Below are 26,880 nucleotides of genomic sequence, written 5' to 3' on the forward strand. Positions count from 1 at the left end.
GTTGAAACCGTTTTTCGCCGGCAGAATGAGGTGGGGGTTTTGAAGTTGGGTTTGTTGGAGGAGAAGAGGTGAATTGTGGGTGGGATGGTACTGGTTCCTGGACACACGTGAAATCAACATTTATAAAGATCGTGCTTGATTGTTTTATTTGAAGGAACATTTCATTGATTGATTCTGTTTAGGCATTCATGAGATATTAAAGATTAATTTAAATCGTTATCTAATATCCTTATATCAATACTCGCTTTCGTTTTCAAAAGGTCATATGTCCATAGGAAACCCATGGCTCATTGATTGTTATGAAAAAGTCATCTTGAATAGTTTGTACCAAAAGCTATGAAATTATTACTATATATCATTTTTCACTTGCAAACTTCTCTCACCAACAAAAAAAGGAGAAATAAATCAGGATGACAAAACTCTGTCACCTTTTCTGGACTGAGATAAATTACAGCATATTAAGCGGTGTCTGTTTTTGGCACCTGCAAAGTTAGTGCTCAAAATTCCTTCCTAAATTATTTATATTGATTTTTAAATATTAAATTTGCCTACAATTCGAGCAATATAGAATAGTTACTGAACCTATTCTGATGAATTTTTCGTTGGGCTTAATTCTTTGACATTTTTTTAAATTTTATTGTTCAGGATTTTCAAAATCAATACATCCGCATTTAGTTTTAGATGATCTTTTTTAATATTCTTTTCAACTCCACTTTCGCAATAAGTACTCAGATGTCAACACGTAGTCAATATTCCGAAAAACAAATCATTCAATTTCACGGTAAACAGACTTGTTTACCGTCAGAACTTAAGCCATTCCGGCTTTCCTCTTTTCTTCTTTGTCTCATTTTGAGACGTTTTTGGGGCTACTAACTCAAGGCGGTCAGTTTTATCAGCCGGCGCTGCCGTGTCGCCACAAATCGGTTGTAAACAAAGCAATACGACGACGATGACATTTCCATCGCGCTACCGCGTGTGTGAGCGCGCGAATGACCTTCGATCAAGACACTGAGAGAGATATTGTGAGTGTGACTTGAGTATTGTTGATCGCTACCTACGATTTACTACCGGCACATTGGAATGAGTAGTGACGTCATTATGTCTGGTCTTTTATAATTCAGTTTAAACAAGATAAGCGTTAGAAATTAACTCAGTGAAATAGTTAGCATTATTCAATCAAAAATTTAAAAAGGGATAGGTGTGATTCGTTTGGGCCTGTTTTTATTTAATTATATAAAATACTTTAATTAATATGAAAATAATTGGTTCAGAAAGATACAAAAAGCATTCCGTTTTAACACAATAAAGCCTTTCTTGTTATACATTTTGAAACAAAAAAATATGCTTTTCAAAATCTGGCAGCTGTTGAAAGGTAGTATACAACTCAGCTTAGGATAGTAACTTCACACAAGTAATGCTTAAACATCGAAATAAATTGAATTAAATGAAAAGAAAAAATGACCATATAGAATAAATTTGATTGAAAATGACGACTTAAACAATATTTCTTTGACTAGAGTGCTTTTTCAATTTTCATTTAAAAAAACTTCGTGTATGATACATGCAAACCCCTTAAGTATTAACATCTTTCTATTTTTTCCACTCAGCAACTTTGTACAACATCGGTAAACTCTAAAAGTTTTGCAGGGTTACAAAAAATGAACTTTTTTGTTCAAAACGAAAGAAAATAATTGCAGATTCGAAAAATATATTTTATTCTCATTTTATAACCTGTCATACGATTATTGACAGTTGAGTAGCGGAAATATGCAGCGATTTTATAACTATTTTTAACTTGTTTTGTTGAAAAATATGTTTTCCGGACTTTGAGTACGCCATCGAATCTAGCGTCCCTTTGCCATCAAAATTCTATCTCTTCACGGTTTAGAGCTAGAAATAAGAGAAAAACGTGATCTCAAAAGGCAAAAGGGTCGAACCGCCCAACGTTACGAGTTATCGGAAAATGGAATCGGATTCGTGATCAGGGACCACAATATCCTCTTGACTTCACTGAAATCGAAGAGGTGTCCGACCCTGCTGTGTGATTTGGCATTTTTGTTTAGAAATTCGTCAAATTTGATTTTACATTTGAAAAAAATCATATAATAATTTCTCATTTTTTACAATATTACTCGAAACAAAAACCCCCAGTTCGTAAGCCTCTTTCGACTGACGTTATTCGTTCCACCAATATTTGATCAGCACTCCCCGTGGCTATCAATTCCCAAAAGCAATATATCTGCCATCCTTCGAAACCTCTATCAACCAAAAACAAATTTGACGCAATTTCGGATTATTGTGCTGTCGAATCAATCTTGTCTGCCGCGCGCTGAGATAATGCAATTTGAGCCCCGTTGTTTTGGGTAAGTTTGCCTTATCGTTTTTATTATAAGGCAAACACTCGAAAACTTCTCCTTCTAATTGTTTTCCCAAAAGAAATCTCTGCGATGGCCATCAGCCAAGCAATCACCACTGATAAGACGTCAACAAGGGACGAGAGTATCGCAAACAAAAACAGTAATTGAAAAGTGGGGTTATATTTTCCCACGTTATCACAAACACTTCGCGCTCCCCAAGTGGGCATGTGTGCATGTGCTCTCTTGAATGAATAATGCATTTCTTTCAATTATAATTTTCGTCGTGGTTTCGAGAACTTGTTCACGCGTCGATCACGCGAAACCTATACACGCGAAACGGTTGGGCATTTCACAACGTGAACTATTCCACTTGGGCAATCAATTTCTGCCGCTAAATCATATATTTTTAAAATTTTCGGAAGCAAATTCACCACACGCTCAAATAAATCTGCCAACCTTACATAAGGAAGATTTTCCCGCCACAAACACCTTCTCCTTCTTCCTAAACAAACACAGCCACACAGATGCGATGAAACGAACGAAATTGAATACAAAAACCAAGTTTAAAAATAACCATTTCTCAAAAAGTCGGTCAAAAATCGTCGCTGCGATTCATCGAGTTTGAACTTGCTTCAATCATGGTGAAGAATTTTCCACCCTCGAGGAAAACCGATCACACAAACACCGGCGAACAAAACTTTCTCATGTGATGGTGTGTGAGTGAGATCGCCGGTGATCATCAAGGGTGATCCCCTTGTTGTGACATCACAAGGATTCACGAACCTTCGACAAGGACTTTGTTGGCTCGGATTACCGCCGGTGAATGTACGGAGTGGAAATTCTTCGTGGAAGATCTTGGGCAATTGTGATGCGCCAGACGTTTTTTTAGACCTTTCACATTAATACATTTCTCAAGGAGATAAAAACGGAAAAGATTATTGTTTGTTTACATTGAAGCAAACGATGGCTATTTCTTTGTTCAAGAAGAATAATCACTGGCAAACCGGAAAGTCCCCACGAGCTTCCGTTGCTTACAGGTCTGTCGTGTTTAGAATCCCGCGGCGGGCGCTCTAAAATTCTTTGTGTAAATATGGGTATTCGGCGCTGTCGCTCCGTGCCATACTTTCATACACTTAGGAGCCCAGGGCGGCGAAGTCCTTGTAGATAAAAGGAAGACACTAGTGGTTGGTACTAGCAATGGTGGCCGACAGCTATAAAGTCAACTTCGTTTTTTCGTGTTTAGCCTCTTCCAATTCGAAGAAAATGTTTATTTAGACAAGCATTGGTATAACTTTAAGGCATAAATGGGCAATCGACAAAAGGTCGGTTTATGCGAAATGCAATACACAGTACTGGTCAAAAGTATATGACATTAGACGACCTAACTCCAAATTTAAATTGTTGGTGTTCGCTCGTGTTTCGATCGAACTTCATATAATTTTCAGCATAAAAATTCGGAATGTCTACTTTTGGATGCTTTTTGCCAAACTTGGCTACCTATTATCATTTCAAAGTTATCGACTTTTTCATAAAAAATGCGATTTTGTCCGACACTCAGCAATGTCTATTGCTATTTTTACCAGCATTGTATTATGAAACTATCTCAAAATTATGTGCTCAAAATATGAAGTTTTTCCGATCAATATTTTTGGAGATATCGATAAAATAGAGAGTGTCGGTTAAAATCGCATTTTTTACGAAAATGTCAATAACTTTGAAATGTTTATAGGTAATACTTATGCTGAAAATTTCATGAGGTTTGGCCGAAACACGAACGAACACCAAAAATTTGAATTTGGAGTTAGGTTTGACAAATGTCATATTCTTTTGACCAGTACTGTATAAATTTGTGAACAAAAATGAAGCAAATGAGACCCTTTTAATTTTTTTACTAAATAATGCATTTATTTTAATAACACATGGTTTGAACTGCTTACAAAAATAAAGGTCGAGAATAGAAAGAGAAATAGAGTCTTATTCTTCAAAAATGATTGAATCAAACGAATATAACTTCATAAACTTCCCGAAGTGCAATTAAGAGAAAACATTAAAAGAAAATCAAAACGCGGCACAACATACCTTTTTTGTAAAGTGTGATCAAACAAATTTTTTGTCTTTTTTAATTATTCAATATTTATATATTTAAACTTTTTTTTGCAGAGAAGTTCTTCATTTATTAATCATAAATGAGTTTACCATCTCGTGGTTGGTTCATTATTTTTCAATCAAATCGAATTATTTTCAACATTTAAAATTTTACAAAAATGTTTCAAAAACAGGCAAAAAAATCAAGCATAAGATTAAAAATTCATTTTTTTTATTTGATAGTCTTGAGCTGAGCTGAGGAAAAAAAAACTTAAAACAAACAAGATCAAAATGTTTTTAATAAAGTGAAATTGATGACATTTAAAAAGTTACCTAGCCTTAGGAAAGACGCGAGTTGTTGCCTTTCTTACAAGTGCCTTACGAAGATTGTACTAAGTATTCCCTCTACTGATGGGTTAAATTGTAAAAAAATAAAAATAAAAAAGTAAACAATGACTTACCAACGTTTTGTAACATAAGTTGTCAAACATTTCAATGGAAAAAAATAAAACTCTTTTTTTGTTCTAGAGAACCTGTAAATTATATCCACTGTCTTTATTAACTATTTGCAATTTTTAATACATTTTTAATAGGAAATATAATTACACTTAAATTAAAGTTTTTTTTAAATATTGCTTAATTTTGAAAAGTTCTTTTTTAATGAAACAAAATGTTTCTGTAAGCAGATGGTTGTAAAATCATAAATACATCTTTGACATTCATTGTAACCATACCTTAAACATAGCATACAATATTATTTTTTCTTGACTCAATTTTATATTTTTCTTGATTCAATTTTAGCATTTTAATTTGCATTTATCTTGTTTAGTTTATGTCTGTTTCTAACAGCATTTGGCTTACTCTAACACCTCCTATCATTACCTTTTGACTATCTTGTTTTATTTTCATGTTTTAAGAGTCCCTTTTTCAATTGTTTGCTTGTTTACCATTATCATTTGAACTGTAAAAAATGCTTAGAGGCATAGTCTGGTACACTACAAAAAATATTGCATACTAATTTTCACTTAATTTAGATGAAATGTTAAGTGATGTGACACACAGCCAAAGTAGACCAAAGAAAAAATGACATTTTAAAATCATTGGCAAAGTCACATAAAACAAGTCACACTTTCAACCCTAGAACTTTTTTAAATTACAAGAGTTTTTCTTTTCAATTCATTTTGAGGATCAAAAATTGGTTGAAAAATATATGTTTGGCAAATTTTTAGATCGAAGCCCGTCTAGAGGCTAGATGATTTGTGGTTTAAATAGTAGAATGCAATGACCTCATAAAACAAGTATGAATTCCGATACGTATTTATGTCACATCACGCACAAATCAGCTGATTTTGTCGTTTGCTTTCTGCTGAACCAATTAAAATCGCCGGTTTAGACGAACACCGCCGAGTTGACTCACACTGCAGCAGAACATCAGCCGACGGCGGCGTGCAGCAACACGGTGTACATTTCCCCTTAATCATCCCTTGTATTTCATCACCGACAAGTCGGTGTGAGCTGGTAACGAATCGAACTGGATCACGAGCCGTCAGAGTGATATCCTGAGGCACTAAACTGGCAGACGACATGGCTTTTCGGAGGTTTCCAACTTTTTTTTTGCTCTGTGCTTGTGTGTTGGTGCACGAAAGGTCACGGAGCTAACTTTAGGACGTTCCTTTCTTCCCTAAACTGAGTAAGGTATACTAACACCCACACCGATATTGAAACGCTTAAAGCAGTCAGTAACATCAGCAGACAAATGCTGTTCAAGTTCGGGACACGAAAGGGGGTATTTTTAGACGTTCCCAATAATGTTGAAAAGTGTTGTTCCGACGAGGTAGACACCGTGTCTGCTGTGGCAGTGACATTTTGCAATTGCTTTGCCTTATTGTGTCACGTTTTTTTAATTCAGGTAGGAAATTTAATTTGCAATATCAGAATTTGGAGAAATACCATTCAATTTAATTTTTATTATTTAATTCATTTATTCAAAGTTTAAAAACTATCGAATTTACACGAATCCAATCTCAAATTTGAACCCTTGATTAGAGTGAGATAGCAGTGTTCACGCTCCATCATAGTGACGATGATGACGTGCGCTGGTCGAATAGCTGCATTAGGTGGCGCAGTTCCAATTAGGCCATGTCTAAGACCATGCCCCGAGCGTGTGTGTTTCGAATGGGACAAATTAAAATCTTAATTAAGGAATGCTTCACGCGTTGGTTTCGTGACAGATTTGACTATTCATCATACTGCTGATTAAGTTTGTAAGTTAGTTGGTAAGTTTTTTGCGGCGCCAATCATTTAAGAAAAATGCAAAATGACGAATTTTCAGATGCATATTTTTGATAATTTTCTATGGGAATTTGCATGATACTTTTTCAAAATTTGATTTTTCTATTTTTTGATTTCAATTTATTTTTTCAAACCAATGCAGATTAATAGATAGAGCGTGCTCAAAACTGGTCTAAAACGTGATTTTCAAGCAAAAACGTTATTTAATCCACTTTAAGGTGGTTAGTACCTTCCTATCATTCATATAGTATATTAGGTTGTACTTACAAGATTGTTTTTATCAGATTAGCAGTTTTTAACTCCTTTTTTAAACAACTCCTCAAAATTCGGAGACTTGCGTCTTTCAATTACAAAAATTTTGGTACCCAAACATGTATAGGTCATCGCTGAAATTTTCAAGTTATCGCAGTTTTAGTGAAAAAAAGCTGATTTTACCCGTTTTCTTCATTTTCCCGTTTTTGCAAATTTTATGTTCAAAAAATCATATCTCCGAATCGTGTTAATGGATATTCGCAATTTTTGGAAATGTTATGTAAAATATTACAAGGAATCAGGGAAAAATATTTTCAGATATGAGCTCTTTGGTCCCGAGACCTTCAAATTAGCAAATTAAATTTTCATAGGACCTTTTCAAATTTTCAGCTAGGGTTTTCGAACTTCCGCATATTTTCCCTTAAAAGCCCAACTTATAACCTTTCTTTTGAAACATGGCGCTCTAAGATTGGTTCAGCCGTTCCGGAGATATGATTTTTTGAAAAATGTTCAAAAATGCTATTTTTTGGACCACCCTATTTTGGATAGGAGCACCCTAATCGCCAAACAAAAAAAAAACGTGTCTAATAATTTGGGTCAAAGAACCCCCACTCCAAATTTGAGCCAAATCGGAACACTTTTGTTTTGGAGACTTCCTGTTTGACGTGGAATGGCTGTGTTATTGAAATAGAATTCAAAAACTTTTTTCTGAAACACCATTTTCAGTAGAACAAGTTTCTTTGACAATTTGGATTTTATTTAAGGGGTCACATACAGTCATCCCACATATTCGGAACACCCACAAATTCGGAACACTTTTGTAGTAATTTGTCAATAGGATGCAAAATGCAACTTTTCTGTCGTCCTTGCTGTTTTTAGGACCTTTATTTGGACATTCTCTTGCCATTTCACTAGTAAAAATAGTACTTTTTGAACAAAAAATCTCATTTGAAGACTATTTTATTAAGAGCAGCAAAACACTGCCTCCAAATTGCCTGTTCCATGCTTGTGGGATGTTATTGTGTCCCACAATTGTGGAACACCTGAATTTAACTGATATTTTCACAAAAAAGTTATCAGACCATGTTTAAAACATCACTAAGCTTGAGTTTTATTGGTTTCAGAGTGTGAAGTCATTTTTTTGTAAAAAATATGTACTCCTGGAGAGAAAAAAAAGTTTGTTTACATCGTAAGAAAAAAGTGTTCCGAATTTGTGGATTTCAAGGGTCAATGTTTTTCTTTAAAAACTTGATATAAAACGTAAAAATGTACAGCTGGTCCATACATCAAACGAAAGATCGCAAGAAAAGCTTTCAAATGAAGGAAAAACCAAATCATTATGTTCAATTATCGATTTTCTATGATTTCTTGAACATTGGCAGATCTGTAAACTGTTCCAAATATGAGGGATGACTGTACATGTAAATCTGCAAAAAGGTCACCGTATGGAATGAGCACACACTTCACGTTTTTCAAAATCTGTTTTTAGGGTATTAACCCACCGGTACGCGACTTTTCGAAGGTTAAACATTCTAATTTTTTTGCAAAACAAATTTGAAGTCATTTGGTTGTATCATTGCCAAGAAAGAGCTATTTGAAGTCAGCAGTTTCAAAAAACGGTGCCATACAACACTGCTTTGACCAAATCGGCTCAAAATGTTGGTGAAGAAGTGATGACTCGTTAAAACGGTCCCGTGTATATAACGAAGGCCGATTTTCAAAGAGTTTATTTGAAAAAAATGAAAATATGTTTCGCGTCGTTTCGTCGTCAGTTTTCGATTTCCGTATTTTTTTTTAACAGAGTTAATTAAAAAATGGGCTATGTCTTGAGAGTCTTCACCCCATATTTCAGCATATTTGGTTCATCCCTTCTCAAAATATCTTGGCACCTGTGAATCAACTCGATGTTTAGAGAAAAACGCTCACAAAGTTTAACAGTTTGCTTTGCGCATGGCAAAATTTTGAGCTTAAATTGTCTCTGATTTGATAAATTTTCAGTCATATGAAATTTTGCTTATTCCTACATGTACACGGAGAAAAAAGAGTTCCAAAAATCGTGAACACTCTTTCATGAAGTTAAGAACCATAAACAAAGTGTTCAAATTTCATGGTACGTTTTTGAAAATCGTACCATGGCATTTAAACACTTTGTTCGTGGTTCCCAATTTCATGAACGGATGTTCACGATTTTGGGAACTCTGTTTTCACCGTGTATGTAAGCCCTTAAATCTACAAAATTGGCCAACAACAAATATAGGAGCCACCGTGACTGACTGCTTACGGTAAATTCGATTACCATCTGGTTGGGAAAGTTAAGGACATAGAAATACTTGAATGCTCCGCTCTGTTATTTTGATTGAGTTTGTAACACTCAATACTTAATACAATTTTAGTTTTGCTTGGGCATTAAATAAACGTTTAGAAGCTAAGTTGAACGGTAAAGAGTAAAGGAAATTATTAAGAATTTCTAGATAAATCTACAATTGCTAGTATATGAGTTAAGATATACTTTTTCTGAAGCTGATCTCAAAAAACTTAAATGAAAAATAAAAATAAAAATGAAATCTCAATTATTCGCTCAACAGCATTGCCTTGGCGATCCCAGGCTGGGTCTTTTTTTGAATTCTCAATATATTGATATAGAACAAAGCAGCAGATGTAGTTTTTGAGCCTTTCCCATAAGTCACGTTAGCATTCAGATTGATCACTTCATTCTCACGTAACACGCTTTCTGGAACGTTACTATTCCGTAGTAAACTGTTTAAACACGGTCCATTTCCAAATAACCACCACACAGACCGCGTAGCTCATTGAACCGGCGCGGCAATGATGGATGTTGTTTACACTCCGTTTCTCGAATACTACACTAACGATGAGCTAATCACTATCACTTGCTCTGACGTTCGTCTTAATCAGCCATCCGACACTCTGTTCTCACTCAGCTGAGGTACGTCACGTTACAGAGGAGATTCCCTTGGATCCAACGTGAACGTGGTGGAAAAATTTCTGCGGTCTCGCGGTTTTATTGAAATTGATAAGACTCTCCGCGTCCGTTCGCTCTGGACGGAACATCTGGGAAACGTCGAGCATCTGCACTGATTGACGAGACCTAGGTCAACCATCTGGAGTGGATGCTGGCTGATACTGGGCTGCTGATGTCGTTCCCGGGAGTACGTGCCAAACGGCACATATCTGGTGAATGAAATGTCTCAATTGATAATAACGAGCGATGCTCCGTTAAATTATCGAATGTTGTCCACTAGAAGCCCTTTTCGCTCCGAGTTCGTTACCAAGGACATCGAACTTCGTTTTCTCTCATGGCTCCACAGGACCTAACTTTCATTTCACCTTGTGGCTGAAGCCAACAGGAAACCAGACATGAAATGGCGTGGAGTTGTGAGGATGGATGGATGAGAGTCAGATTACCTCGCCAGCAAAAAAAAAATGCTTCTGACGAACGAAACCATGTGGAACCTAAATGTGCACTTTGCGTGGTTGATTACCGCAAAGGACCTGTGTCTGGTGAAATATTATGAAACCCATTTCTTGAGGCTGCCTACCCCTAATTAGCAACGATAATGTGGGGAAATTGGATAAGGCTTCCTATATAAATGATGAGCGGAAAATAATTGGCAACAAGCTGTTTTTTTTACTGGAAATATAAATCAAACTAAAGATTTTAAAAAAGTTGGTCGTCGTTGATCATGGCCGTTCATGGTCACCGGCGACAGACACGGACGACGAAACTAAGAGAAACGCAAAACGTAACTTTTTCAAAACTTTTTCTCGTGAAATCACGATAACTCGTGAGGGTTACAAGCAAACCCCTTATATTTATATATCAAAATTTTTGTAATTGTCTTCTCTGCAAATTTGTAGATCATTGTTTCACTTTAAAAAATAACCATGCAAAATTAGGAAAAACACGAAATTTTAAAATGAAAAAAAAATGTTCCAAATGAAAAAATTACCCTTCTTGGTTAATGTAGATTCGAAAAGTACATACAATTTCCCTTAAAATGACATGTACCAAAAAAATTTACAGCTCTTCCTGGTCCAGCGAAAAAACATCGCTAATTCTAGCGAAGCTGATCCAAGTAACAGAGAAGATTTTCACTAAACCAGTAGGTCTTCAAACGGAATCAAACAATAAAGACAGCTTCTGGATGGATACTACCGCATCGACTCCATAAACAACTTCCATTTATAATTATAAAAAAAATGACAATCTCGCCCTCAACTTTTCTAAGATTTGTGACAGACTTCTACTCCAGGTCCTTAAAAGCCATACACTGTTGCAACAATTTTTAATGATCGATAACAATACTCTCTACTTTTGGCGAACAGTAAACTGGTTCTATTTTGACAGTTCAAAATTGAGGCCGTTTTGCGAACCACTATTCAGCACTCAGATCAAATATATAATTATCTTGAATGTTAAAAAATTATAAAATAAATGATTTCAACCTATCATACTGACGTCATCAAATTATGGCATGACACCAAACGCCGTCATCATGACCGAACTAACTCACTGTTACTAGTGTAATCATTCAGTACCGCTATCCAAATATAGCCCCACCATCACTTCCAAACCTTCGTGTGGTCGCCAAAAATCGATCTGTTGTTGATGATGATTCGGGGTTTGACTTACGCGTTTGAATTTTCGTTCTATAAATGTAGCCCACCTTTCGTTCACGAAACTCACAACAACAAAAAAACCGCTGACTAGTTGCTGGTCTCGCTGCTTCGGTAATCGATGTTTTATGTAATCGAACAACTTCCGTTTTTTTTCGATCTTCTTTCTCCTCGACACAAACTTTGGGCAAATTTGACTTTGAACTTAAACTTTTGGGTCGTTTTCACGCGACTTTTTGCTTCGTTTAGTATTTTCTACTAGCAATAAACTCGACGTGTCACTCTAAACTGGTCGCTATTTTGAGCTACTATTTTTTTTTTGCTTTTCAAACTCACAAACACTCCAAAAAACGTAACACTCTCGAAACAGCTGGTCGTAGATGTTTGGAGACAAACTTACAAAGATAAACTTGCTCTCAAACTCGATTTTTTTCTGGGTGGCTTTCGATGGAGTCTGCACCAGTTTCAGACTGTCGAACGCTTTCGGCTGTGAACTAGGAACTGACTTACAAAACCGTTCTGTAAGAGTCACTTTCCCGATATGGGTCGTGTTCGGGTTGTGCTGTACTAAACCCGGACTAAATGAAAAAGAGTGTCGTTTGCGCGCCTGTGTTTGTGGTTTGGATACACTTTCGAGTGTCAAGTGCAACTCTTGCGAGTGGTTTTTTTTCGATCGGCCTTTAGTATATTTACTAGTTTCAGCGGCTAGTCGGCGAAGAGACCAATACTAAATCGCCGAGCATTCGGTGCGAGGCTCGTAGCCATTCGTTGACGTCGTGGTGGGTGAATGGAACTGAGCTTTAGCGTAACGGACTGGTTTGGTGAACGGGAACTACCGTCGAAGCCTTTGACATTCGATGGGGATATCGCGTGACGTGCTGAACTATGTTCGTATCCCTTGAGTGTTGAGGTTCGTACTTGGCATGGCATTGAATAAAGTTGGGTATTTTTTAGTACCAAGGGTTAGAACACAGCTCCACCATTCGACATTTGAATACATCGATTCATGGGAAAAGGAAATTAATTGGAAAGAAGATCAAACGATTTTGTTTCGGTAATTGGAAATAACAGAGCTACATTTTTTGGGAACGTGAACACGTAGCTCGAGGCACGTGCCTTCGTGTATGTTTGTTGTTTCTTAAACTAGGTACAATTTAACAACTGAATATTGCACTTTAAACATTTAAAAAATACTTGGTAACAATTAACTACATTTTCAAACAGATCAGATGACTTTGAAACATAATTTCCCAGTTAACCCTTTAACGCCTATGGTAGCACCAGAGCACCAACATTTTGAGAACGAATTTCTGAAAGATGTGACAAAACGTAGACAAAAATCGGATATTTTAGGAAAATAATTAAACACTACTGGCATAACCGTCTCGAAAACATTTTAAATGAAACAAAAAATGTTCACGAGTCAATTGAAGCCCTTGCACATTGAATTTGAAATTTAAACTTGTTTGATTTATTTCATGGATTTTTCAAAATTGTGCACCAGAGCACCATTGGGCAGTCGAAGAACAAAAATTCGACATTCAACAAAAGAGAATTACATATAAATTTTCTAAAAATGTATTTATTGCCGAAATTTAACAAAATCTCAAAACACGCTCCAAAAAATTTAGACGCATTGCATTGAATTTGTAATTGAAAAGCATTCCAAATTAAAACAAAAGGGCGCTATTTCAACTTTAAGGGCGCCTATTTTTTATATTTTAAAAATAATTATATCTGATAAATTACAAAATTCACTTAGATATAGGTTTTGAATATGTTAAAAGTAAAATCAAATTTGCAATGAAAAAGTACTTTCTCAGAATTTTTGATAAATTGTCCCGTTTCGGAGTTATAGTCACTTTAAGTACGGAATATCTAACATTTTTAATTTTTCAAATACATCATCAAGGAAAGCCACCCCTGAAGATTAATAAAAACCGTACATATGAAACTTTGAAAACTGGACAATAAGATTCTGAGATAAAGCCTCACAAAACGTGGCTCGGTCTCACAAAGAATTCGTATCGATGAAAATGAGTTTTTCTAAGGGTTATATTGCTTCGTTTTTCAATGTTGAAATTGAAACTTTTGTGAAACTTGATGAGGTTTAAAAATAATAATAGTAAAATTCCAGCCCAAAACAGAAGGTTTTTAGGTACTTTTTTTCTCGACCCTCTCCGATTTCAATGAAACTTTGTAGACATGTTATCCTACGCTTATATAAGCCATTTTTGTGTATATGGAGCCAGTTACACTCGATAATGAAGTGAGTGTTTTAAATATTATTGTATTTCGTAATTTAAATATTGCTGTATCTCGAAGCCGTTGCATCGTATCAAAAAGTGGTCAAAGACAAACTTGTAGGAAATTTGACGAGCTTTCCGAAAAAAATACACTGAAAGAAAAAAACATTCCACTTTTATGAGATTTTTTGATTTTTAAGTTTAAAAGTCAAATTTGAAGGTGAGCCCACGATTTTTTTTCGTTCAAAATGTTTGTGAAAATAGCCTAAGATGTTACAAAAAGACTCACAAAAAATGCAGGATGGAGCAACTTACCTAAAAAAATAAAAAAATCATTTACTGAAACTGTTTTTTTCAAAAGTGCTCCAAACATCAACATTTTCAAAAACCGAACACGAGAGTCGATTCTTCAGACAATTTTAAATAAAAAACTCGATATTGACCATTGTCCTAAGTCCAATCCTTGTTAAGTTACAGCGGTTTTAAAAATAAAAATGTTGAAAAAATAGGTTTTTTGACGTTTTTTTTGCAATTTTTATACGACAGACTTGATTTTTCAGTCTCGAATGTATTTGTACCGGAAAGCTCGTCCAATTTCCCATAAGATTGTCTTTGATCACTTTTCAAAATAACTCGATTTGTTGATGATTCAAGCTAATTTACTATCCAGGTTACTATACTACATTGAAAAAATATTATGTTTTCAGTTATGAGCAATGTAATTAGCTCATATCTGTAAGCCCATACATCCAATTGAAATGTGGTCAAAGACAATCTTATGGGAAATTGGACGAGCTTTCCGGTAAAAATATTTTCGAGACTGAAAAATCAAGTCTGCCATATAGAAATTGCATAAAACCATGAAAAAACCTATTTTTTGAACATTTTTATTTTTAAAACCGCTGTAACTTTACAAGGATTGGACTTAGGACAATGGTCAATATGGAGACTTTTATGTAAAATTTTCTGAAGAATTGACTCTCGCGTTCGGTTTTTAAAAATTTTGATGTTTAGAGCACCTTTGAAAAAAAAAAAAACAGTTTCAGTAAATGATTTTTTTTTTTTTTTTTTTAAGGTGAGTTGCTCCATTCTGCATTTTTCGTGAGTCTTTTTGTAACATCTTTGGGTATTTTCCCAAAATTTTGAACGAAAAAAAAATCGTGGGATCACCTTTAAATTTGACTTTTAAACTTAAAAATCAAAAAATCTCATAAAGTGGAGCGTTTTTTTCTTTCAGTGTATTTCTTCGGAAAGCCCGTCAAATTTCCTACAAGTTTGTCTCTGACCACTTTTTGATACGAAGCAAAGGCTTCGAGATACAGCAATGTTTAAATCACGAAATACAAAAATATTTAAAACACTCAAGCCCTTCTCAAATGTCATTATCAAGTGAAACTGGCTCAATATACACAAAAATGGCTTATATAAGCGTAGGATAACATGTCTACAAAGTTTCATTGAAATCGGAGAAGGTCGGGTACAACCGATTCCCTATTTGACATATAATTGCTCAATAATATAATTTGTAATTTTTCTCATTTCATATTCTGGATCCAATTTTGAATCTCAACTTTTCAAAGTTTTTTTTCAGAGTTGGCTTTAATTCAGAAACAATTTTTAATAAATGAAAAATGTAGAAAATTTAAACCTTAAAGGTACTTTGACTCCAAAACTGTGCACTTTATTTCATTTTTCGATTGCAAATTTGAAATAAGTTTTTGGCATTTAGTTGACGGGACCATCCATAAACCACGTGGACACTTTTTTTTTTAAATCTCAGACAATCCCCCTCCCCTCACCGTGAACATTTTTTCATACAAAACAAATCTTTTTGTACGGAGCGTTTATGGATGGTCTCGATCACAATTTCGATATTTTTCGAAATTTCATAATTTCGAAATTTAATTTGTGTGGAAGCCGATTTTTTATCATCATGAAGATGTATTTTTGAGCTCCTTAAACATAACAAAATGTTTTGAAAATAAAAATTATAAATTTTGTGATTACATTAAATGAAACAATAATTATAATTAAAGAAATATGTATTTTTTTAGAGTATGACCATTTATTGCTGAATAATTTTACAGTTTACAAATTTGCCAGTCTACAAAATCGGTCAGAAAATCCCATCTCGAGATGCAGATTTTGTATATTTTTACGTACACATCTTGTATGACCAGTACGCAAGATTATATGTAGGCTTGTTTGGAAAAACTGTATGATGCAAAATTAGTTCTTCTTTTTAAGAGAATATTGGAAAGAGTTTCGTCCAAATAAAAAATACAGATTTGAATAAAGCGAAATAAATTTAAAAAATCTAGGAATCTAGGGACATCAAAAATGGTAGTTTGTTCAGTTCTATTTTTTGTGTTCACAAGTAACGAAATTTTGAAAATTTGTATGCAGATATGAATGGTCGAATGGATGATGAAAAAGGTGCAGGTGGTTATGTTCTACATGACCAATATGATAAAGAATTTTGTATAAAACTCCTAAAAAATTGTTCTTTTTTTATATATATATATTTAAATCATTGCCTATTTATTTAATCCTGAATAATTTATTCCAATTAAATGTTTTCAATCTTTGGCACATCTGTAGAAATAAATTGCCAAAACACGAAAATATTGCCAAAACAATTATGGTTCGGAAAATGTCCCCCCGGGAGAACCTCTAAGGGTTATATTGCTTCGTTTTTCAATGTTGAAATTGAAACTTTTGTGAAACTTGATGAGGTTTAAAAATAATAATAGTAAAATTCCAGCCCAAAACAGAAGGTTTTTAGGTACTTTTTTTCTCGACCCTCTCCGATTTCAACGAAACTTTGTAGACATGTTATCCTACGCTTATATAAGCCATTTTTGTGTATATGGAGCCAGTTACACTCGATAATGAAGTGAGTGTTTTAAATATTATTGTATTTCGTAATTTAAATATTGCTGTATCTCGAAGCCGTTGCATCGTATCAAAAAGTGGTCAAAGACAAACTTGTAGGAAATTTGACGAGCTTTCCGAAAAAAATACACTGAAAGAAAAAAACATTCCACTTTTATGAGATTTTTTGATTTTTAAGTTTAAAAGTCAAATTTGAAGGTGAGCCCACGATTTTTTTTCGTTCAAAATGTTTGTGAAAATAGCCTAAGATGTTACAAAAAGACTCACAAAAAATGCAGGATGGAGCAACTTACCTAAAAAAATAAAAAAATCATTTACTGAAACTGTTTTTTTCAAAAGTGCTCCAAACATCAACATTTTCAAAAACCGAACACGAGAGTCGATTCTTCAGACAATTTTAAATAAAAAACTCGATATTGACCATTGTCCTAAGTCCAATCCTTGTTAAGTTACAGCGGTTTTAAAAATAAAAATGTTGAAAAAATAGGTTTTTTGACGTTTTTTTTGCAATTTTTATACGACAGACTTGATTTTTCAGTCTCGAATGTATTTGTACCGGAAAGCTCGTCCAATTTCCCATAAGATTGTCTTTGATCACTTTTCAAAATAACTCGATTTGTTGATGATTCAAGCTAATTTACTATCCAGGTTACTATACTACATTGAAAAAATATTATGTTTTCAGTTATGAGCAATGTAATTAGCTCATATCTGTAAGCCCATACATCCAATTGAAATGTGGTCAAAGACAATCTTATGGGAAATTGGACGAGCTTTCCGGTAAAAATATTTTCGAGACTGAAAAATCAAGTCTGCCATATAGAAATTGCCTAAAACCATGAAAAAACCTATTTTTTGAACATTTTTATTTTTAAAACCGCTGTAACTTTACAAGGATTGGACTTAGGACAATGGTCAATATGGAGACTTTTATGTAAAATTTTCTGAAGAATTGACTCTCGCGTTCGGTTTTTAAAAATTTTGATGTTTAGAGCACCTTTGAAAAAAAAAAACAGTTTCAGTAAATGATTTTTGTATTTTTTTTTTTAAGGTGAGTTGCTCCATTCTGCATTTTTCGTGAGTCTTTTTGTAACATCTTTGGGTATTTTCCCAAAATTTTGAACGAAAAAAAAATCGTGGGATCACCTTTAAATTTGACTTTTAAACTTAAAAATCAAAAAATCTCATAAAGTGGAGCGTTTTTTTCTTTCAGTGTATTTCTTCGGAAAGCCCGTCAAATTTTCTACAAGTTTGTCTCTGACCACTTTTTGATACGAAGCAAAGGCTTCGAGATACAGCAATGTTTAAATCACGAAATACAAAAATATTTAAAACACTCACGCCCTTCTCAAATGTCATTATCAAGTGAAACTGGCTCAATATACACAAAAATGGCTTATATAAGCGTAGGATAACATGTCTACAAAGTTTCATTGAAATCGGAGAAGGTCGGGTACAACCGATTCCCTATTTGACATATAATTGCTCAATAATATAATTTGTAATTTTTCTCATTTCATATTCTGGATCCAATTTTGAATCTCAACTTTTCAAAGTTTTTTTTCAGAGTTGGCTTTAATTCAGAAACAATTTTTAATAAATGAAAAATGTAGAAAATTTAAACCTTAAAGGTACTTTGACTCCAAAACTGTGCACTTTATTTCATTTTTCGATTGCAAATTTGAAATAAGTTTTTGGCATTTAGTTGACGGGACCATCCATAAACCACGTGGACACTTTTTTTTAAATCTCAGACAATCCCCCTCCCCTCACCGTGAACATTTTTTCATACAAAACAAATCTTTTTGTACGGAGCGTTTATGGATGGTCTCGATCACAATTTCGATATTTTTCGAAATTTCATAATTTCGAAATTTAATTTGTGTGGAAGCCGATTTTTTATCATCATGAAGATGTATTTTTGAGCTCCTTAAACATAACAAAATGTTTTGAAAATAAAAATTATAAATTTTGTGATTACATTAAATGAAACAATAATTATAATTAAAGAAATATGTATTTTTTTAGAGTATGACCATTTATTGCTGAATAATTTTACAGTCTACAAATTTGCCAGTCTACAAAATCGGTCAGAAAATCCCATCTCGAGATGCAGATTTTGTATATTTTTACGTACACATCTTGTATGACCAGTACGCAAGATTATATGTAGGCTTGTTTGGAAAAACTGTATGATGCAAAATTAGTTCTTCTTTTTAAGAGAATATTGGAAAGAGTTTCGTCCAAATAAAAAATACAGATTTGAATAAAGCGAAATAAATTTAAAAAATCTAGGAATCTAGGGACATCAAAAATGGTAGTTTGTTCAGTTCTATTTTTTGTGTTCACAAGTAACGAAATTTTGAAAATTTGTATGCAGATATGAATGGTCGAATGGATGATGAAAAAGGTGCAGGTGGTTATGTTCTACATGACCAATATGATAAAGAATTTTGTATAAAACTCCTAAAAAATTGTTCTTTTTTTATATATATATATTTAAATCATTGCCTATTTATTTAATCCTGAATAATTTATTCCAATTAAATGTTTTCAATCTTTGGCACATCTGTAGAAATAAATTGCCAAAACACGAAAATATTGCCAAAACAATTATGGTTCGGAAAATGTCCCCCCGGGAGAACCTCCCAGAGAAAACCGGCCACTCTAGGTTGTGGCCACCACTATCAAAATGGTAATTTTCATGTCCAGTATCAAAAACCATGAATTTTGATACCCATATTGCCCCAAGTCGTATGGTTCGATTAATGTCCCCCGGTAGAACCTTCCCCAGGGCACTGGCCACTCCGGGTGTGGCCAATATCCTACCAATGTGGTCCCAACCCCATTGCCCCAAATCATTCTGGTGTTTTAAATCCGTCTTTGACGAAACCTTCATAGGCACTGAAATTTTCTGAGGCTAAGTGCTAGCTTAAATAGTTTGCATGAAATATGGCAACAGTGGTGCAACATTCTCGCGAGACAGTTCCACGAAAGCAGGAGACAAGGCAAAATTCCAATCAGCAGCCGGGATTTTTCCTGCAATCATTTTTTATTTTCATCTTAACTTTTGAATACTTTAACATAGTTTTATCAACTTTGTGAGGCAGTCTACTTGCAATTTAAGACTTCCCCTTTCGTTTGGTGGATAAAGCATGCAGATTGCTTGAATTGGGTGGAAGATATAAGCGTTTAAACAATTACACAAATCGTTACACTTTCGCTTCGCAAATTTTTGGATTGACACCCGTAGACAGTGCCCTTAGGACAAAGTTCTTTGTCAAAAGGGCTCATTTGGGTATACCAAAATTGAATCACTATATTTAAAAAAAAATCTCAAAATTCAGTGAACTAGGTAGTAATGTGATAAAATATGACATTTCAAAAAAAAATTTTACGATATGTAGAATAAAAAACATTCATGCGACTCTATTAAAAATCATTGATGCACATTAGACGTCCAAAAATATGAAAAATAAACATATTTTCATGCAAATAGAAAATTGAATTGATAAAAATAAACAAAAACATTTTTTTTTGTATTTGGACCTTTAAACTAAACAAAAACTAACAATATAACATAAATCACATTGCATCATTGCTGACTAATTTTTCATGCGTTGCATAACCAAGCATAAGGAGAGTGGGGTTGGGAAGGACTCCAAAAGTAAACAAATCGACCTACCCTTGCTTCTCCATACTGCTAAGCATGACTCTTTTTTTGAGATCAACTTTTTTGTGTTTCTTTGTGTTACGTTCCAAATTACAACGACTCAAGCAGGGGAGGAGGGGAGTATCCTCAATTCTACTCTACAGCTTCAAGCGGTCGATGATTTTTTCTTGGTTGACGATTTTGAATTGGATTCCAAATGGTGGTTTTCTACGGAATTTACAAAAATTTTTGTTCGAACAGCACTGTAGTGCAGAATCGGGAACAACCAGAACCGTGTGTTTACGTGTGCCTAACGTGGAAAACACCGATCTGACATTCCAAGGTCACAGTAAAAGTCAAATGAAAAACTTTTCACTTACAGACGGCGGGCTGGCCGAAACAGAGGGAGGTCACAATTCGGCAAAGCTGGGGTCACCAAGTGGATGCCGGAACGGACTTTAGACGAGACGTTTATTTTTTTGCTCGTCAAATTCAATTAACCCCAATTGGACTTGATGCGACCTTTAACGAAATCTTCACCGACACACACTGGTCACAGCTGGAATTTTTGCACACTTTTGGTCAGTTCACTTGTGATAAATTTTGATTGCCGACACTGGAGCAACGCTGGAGAACCGATTTGGACAACTGCCAACGTTCAAGATCACTGTCAAGGGACGACCACGACGAGACCGGAATTTGCTGGCTTTTTTTAACGAGAGCAAGTCACTGAATGGAGCACCACCTACCTTGGCGGGTGTGTACCTTAATGTCGGTGCTATACTCTAATGGTGAAGTTGAGAGAAAAAGAAGAGGAAGGCAGGACGAAAAAGAAGCCTCAGAAATTTCGTTCATAAACACACTCACTCCAGACTCTGCTCTCTCGCGTGCGTGTTGAGCGTGCAGCTCTAGCATGAGTTAACCCTCAACTGTGCGTTTGACAGTTTTTTATCCATGTCCATGACATTCTTTCACATAAAGCTTATAGAATTTTAAACATCACGTGAAGTTGACAAAATAAAAAAACAATATAATTTATTTTTTGTTATTTTCTATCAAATGATCAAAGTTAGCTTGGTAGAAATCCCACGGCAACATTTTTGTCTTGTTATAAATAACAAAAGTAGGATAATTTGAAAAATGTAGTTTATGCAACAAGTAGCAAAAAGTAGATTTTTTCAGTACGAGTCGTACATTCGTACGGTAAACCTCGTTGGATAAATACGACGAGTGCTGAAAAAATCATGTTTTGCAACAAGTTGTTCACAACATTTTTTGCAATTCCGAAAAACGCTTTTGAATGGGATTTTATGTATATCATCCAAGTGATAAGTAAATTCACCGTTCAAAACAAAAATATGGAAAAATGTTACTTTTCGCAAAAAGTGTTGAAAAGTTCAACTTTTCAGCACCCATTTCAGTGCTGAAAAGTAGAACTTTTCAGCACTGGTATTGAAAGGTATTAATTTTCCATTCTGTTATTTTTTGTAGGGAAAAGTAAGCCGTTTCGCTTTTCCAGAAGGACAGGAAAAGTTTTGGTTTTGGGTTTGGTTTTATTTTTTGAGAGATTTTTTTATGTATTTCATGAAAGTAAAAAAAAAATATATAAAAATAGCTCAAAAATTTAAAAACAAGGTTGTAGAGCAGAAATGTCTAGAAAGTCCATGTCCATCACCGCAGGGTTAATTGTTAGCATCGATTTGGAGTTTTGGCACTCTCAGCTCTTCGAAGGAAAGAGACCTCTTGGTATGACAGGTCACATTTTCGAGAGCACGCATGTTCCAGCTGTAGAAGTTGTAGAGTCTGCGCAGAATGGAGTTGGGCGAAATCATCACGTAAGAAGTAAGATGGTTAGTTTGTTGCGTATTTGTTAGATTTCAACTTTATTGTTTGTGAAAGTATGATACGTTTTTCATCAAATCGTAGGATTTTCTAATGATCTAGTTTAACAGTCATCAAAGTCATGATTAATTCAAAACCGGTTGTAAACATAAAGCTTTTGGTTTGTTTACATGAGGTGTTACCAATACAATTTCAATCACATTGACTCTATGTTGTAATCGTTTTCATACATCTGTTAAGATTTAGATTAATTGAAATAGATTGTTTTCTCTTCCATGTTTTCATTAAATTGCAGTTTTATGTATTCACAATTTAAGTCATCCTTTTAAAATTCGAAAAAAATTAGTCCTCCTTCTGGGTAGTGTTCCATCCAATGTTCCAACTAATACCAATACGTGAAGAAATGAATGAAGAGCGTTATCACGTTACTCGCGATACAGTACCACAGTATACAAGCTAGCCACAGTTGAATGATGAACTGTGAAGTCTGCAATGCGGTTACACGACAAGGTGAGGTACGAAAGTGAATGCGAATGAGTAGCTCGATCAGGAGATTGTATTTTGTATTTAATTTTATTTAAAACAATTCCCGACTTTTTTTTGATTAGGTCCTATAAACATATGAAAGACAATAGGTTATAGGACCTTTTCAAAAAAAACTCTGGAATTGTGGATTGAAAATTAACTAGATCGAAAGTCTTATCATTGGAACATGATATTTTTAAAATTAAAAAATTAATAAGTTTAGATCTTCAAACAGTCCTGATCTGTTGGAGTTTGTGGAAGCGGACAGGTTATTATCTTAGGAATCGATGCGGTACTTTCAAACTTTGGGGTCATGGGTACATACCCGCTGGCCGAATCCTCACCGTCCATCGGTACAGATTCGCTGGTACTCGGGACGGGTTCTAGCTTTGGAAACATGTTCACATAATATGGTGGCGTTGAGGGTGGTGAGCTGACCGCCGGTGGAGTCATGGGCACATATCCGTAGGAGTTACTATTTGGTACTGGGGCTGGATGGTCGAAATATTCATCTTCCGGATCGGGACTCGAATGTACTATGGTGATTGGTTGTACTGGAAATGAAGCAGGAGGGTTGACAGGCTGAGGATTTATGTCCTGTTCGGTTTGAAAAGTGTTAGTCTGGAAGTAAAACTAAATCTAGTGAATGTTCATATATATTGTCAAATAACTTACTTGAATTGACCCATTTTCCGGTTTGACAGAAGGTTCAGCGATTATATAGTGGCGTTTTAACATAAATTTTTTGATGGTAAATATCAGTATTAATAGCAGAACAATCAATCCAAGAATAATTAAAATGGTGTAAACATGAGGCACTAAAAAAAATAATTAAATAGCTTTAGAAAGATATTGAAAAATATGTAACAAAAATACTTACAAAATGATCGTAAAGGCGTCTTATTACATTTACTGGTATTATTGCTTGATTCCAAAGTATTGTAAGTTGAGTTTCCCTCTACTTTGTCCATGTTCTTAGAAAAACTGTTCAAATAAATTTAGGTGAACTTAAAATTTTTAATCACGCTCATAAAATTGCAAGAAATGTTTAAATAAAATTGGTCAGGGATCAAATGTCGGTATACACGAGAAAAACTTTCATTTGTTGAAAAAAAAAAGATGATAAATAAAGCACTCTGTTTTAATTAATTTTAGTTTATTATTATTTATTTGAAAAAAAAAGCTCAACGCTGATCGATCGAACAAAAGTATGACAAATGCCCACAAGGAGGGAGGAAGGAGAGGTTTGAATATCCAATAAACAGTGTCTTATAGGTTTAAGAATAGACTCTAAGTTGTTATGAGTTTGACTCTACAATAAAATTTTCATCTTAACTCTTCAGTTATTGTTGTTTCTTCTTCCGATTACCAAACGTAACTTCACCCACAAAAACGCAAATACAGATCAAATAAGCCACCAGCGTCACGGCCCACAGTGAAACCATATCGTCAAAGTCGATTTCGCGTTCGCTCAGCTCGATCAACGTTTCAAACTGACCCTGCGAGGTGGACCACTGGTTGTAGATTTTACCCCAGATTCCACTATCCACAAGACGGCTGATGTACTGACGAAACAGACCCGAAAATGGGCTAAACTTGGCAAATGTAAAGAAATTAATCACAGACATTAGGCGTTCTTCCAGAATGAAAGCTTTCCGATCGTTAGTCAGCGGGTTGTAGTTTAGAACGCTGTGAGAATAATATTCAGCTGATTTACAGTATGTTATAGTAGCGTGCTTTTCGTATAAATCTGGAGAGTTTTTTGGATTCAGTAATAGCTTTATATTAGGGTATTTTTTTAGGAATGGAATTATTAAGTCATTACCAACAAGTGATTGCGCTCTACGGTCAAGATCGGTCATTGTTCGCGGATTTGGTTCATATTGCATGGTTGTTAGAAACGTAATTACTTTTGCCAGGTATGCTTCAACCAATATAAAAATAAACACTTGCACTGTTATGGCGAAAAACTTGGAATGATTAGCAAATAAATTTTGAATTTTCAATGGAATCATCGAAATCAAACGATTTAAACGATTTCTGAGAAGCAAATGAAAACAGGCAAACAGAATCACAAAACACCAAACTCCACCACCAAACGGTCTACTCAATTGAAGGAACATCAGTCTGTTATGTTGCTCCGGCACCGTAACACAATATTGCTCAAGATTTGGTAAAAACACTAGATCAATTTCTTCTGTTATCATGGCATGGTACTTAAGTGAGAAATCGAACATTTGCTTTTGAGCTGTTATGTTGGATAGATTGATGAATTTGCAAAGATTTTCCGAAATTCTTGTGTATTTTAAAGATCCATTCAATTGATCAATGATTAGTTCAACCAACTCAACGTCAATTCCAAACGCGCGATTTTCACTAATATAGTTATGGAATGGTGTGGCTGAATTTATGTAAATTTTAAACTTGTACTGTTTCATAATATTTGATAATTGGTTCACGATACTTCACAACAAGAACATTTGATGCACCATACAATTTTAAGACTTTTCCAAGTCTTTGCATAAGGCTTAACTGGCCAACTCGTAGAAAGATAAAGACTTTTGCATTTGACTGCCAAATAGGTCCCAAACATTCCAACAATTCACTAAGCTCTTCAGAAATTGAAAAGCTTGTAAAATCTAGAAGAAGAAGTGAAATCTTCCTTCCCGATCCCAATTTTGCGTCGGAACCCGTCGTAAGAACTCGAAACATTACGCCCCGTGTGAAAATTGAACGGTAAAACTGATCCCAAATAGGACTTTGAAAGCCCACAAGGGCCACATCGTGGATTCCGGTTTCAGATTGGACCATTTTTGTAACTATCTCATTCACAAGATTGGAACAGTGTTTTGTAAAGTCAAAACTTGTCACTCCACAAACTAAAGCAAAAAGTATCACGAGAGACTTGTTCATGGTTTGAAATTCTGTGAATAAATGTTGGAAATCGCTAATATGTTTGAAGAAGTGCTGAATATTCTAATTGTTATTTACAGAAATAATTAATTGTTGTTTACGAACATTTGATCATTTGACTGCAGATGGGAGTTTTCCCAAAATTTCACCAATATAGAAAACATGTAATTATTAAGTATCTGATACAGCAAATAATATTGGAATAATGTATTGCCTGTACAACAATGCTTTCTGACTTCTTTTAAATATGGGAAACCTAACATCTGTAGCTTAGAAAACTAAAACTCGTAAACAACAATTATCCTTTTTTTTGTAAACAACAATTATAATTGTAATAAAACTAGGAGAAAAATCACATCTGTCACCAAATGTCGTAAACAACAATTAAATGATTTCTTAAACATAAGTTTGATTTTTAAATACAGGGAACTTCTTATTTATAGGCATAACTGCTTTTAATTTTTGTCAAACACTTTGAAATATGTAGGAGATTTCGAATTATTTAACATCTATTAAAAAACGTTTCTTAATCCACCATTAGGTGGGTGGTGCCTTCCTCACATTTACAAAGTAATAATGAAAATAAATTTATGAAAAAAATATATACCTGATACAGACTTTTCCAGAAAACATGCAGACTCTCATTTGAAGCAATGTGGCAACCGGGCGTTTTGCATCTGGCGTGACTCTCGCACGTAAACAAAAAGACCCGGCCTTTTGAGGTTATGCAAAAAATCACCCTTTTTTGTAGATACAAAAATCTTTTTCTTAGCATAACTTTTTAAATACTTTACTAAACAGAATAAAATTTAATAGGGTCTTAGGGGACCCCAAAACGAACAGAATAAGGGGGATCCGGCCAAAATCGGTTCAGCCAGTTCTGAGATAATCGTGTGGAAAAAAAATCATGTCTACACACATCCCCACAGACATTTGTTCAGAATTTGATTCTGAGTCGATAGGTATACGTGAAGGTATATCTAGGAGGTGTATTTAAGAAGTTCATTTTTCGAGTGATTTTATAGCCTTGCCTCAGTGAGGTGAGGAAGGCAAAAATCATGTACTGTTGATTGTAAATTCTAAAGATTTTCGCAAATCATATTTCCATATTTTATAGAATTTTTTGGAAACATTCCTTTCAAAGAAGTCTAAAGATTCATTGCTTTTTTAATAAAAGTCTTCG

General features: G+C 34.5%; 2 protein-coding genes across 4 annotated transcripts in view; both read right to left on the reverse strand.

Annotated features, from left to right (window-relative positions):
* Positions 1 to 21,142, reverse strand: part of LOC120413506 (quinone oxidoreductase) — a 48,762-nt gene extending 27,620 nt beyond the window's left edge. Inside the window, exon 1 of one of the 3 annotated variants that reach the window (XM_039574365.2) lies at positions 20,798 to 21,142. The gene's annotated coding sequence lies outside the window, so the exon portion shown is untranslated. Of the gene's footprint in view, positions 1 to 11,640; positions 11,951 to 20,797 lie in introns of those variants that run through there. The other 2 variants (XM_052708482.1, XM_039574364.2) reach the window with 2 other exon arrangements.
* The window catches only part of LOC128093043 (hepatoma-derived growth factor-related protein 2-like), a 160,982-nt gene that overhangs the window by 12,213 nt on the left and 121,889 nt on the right, over positions 1 to 26,880 (reverse strand). The window lies entirely within an intron of this gene.

The sequence above is a fragment of the Culex pipiens genome, chromosome 2 (genome assembly GCF_016801865.2).
Source record: "Culex pipiens pallens isolate TS chromosome 2, TS_CPP_V2, whole genome shotgun sequence".
NCBI lineage: Eukaryota > Metazoa > Arthropoda > Insecta > Diptera > Culicidae > Culex > Culex pipiens.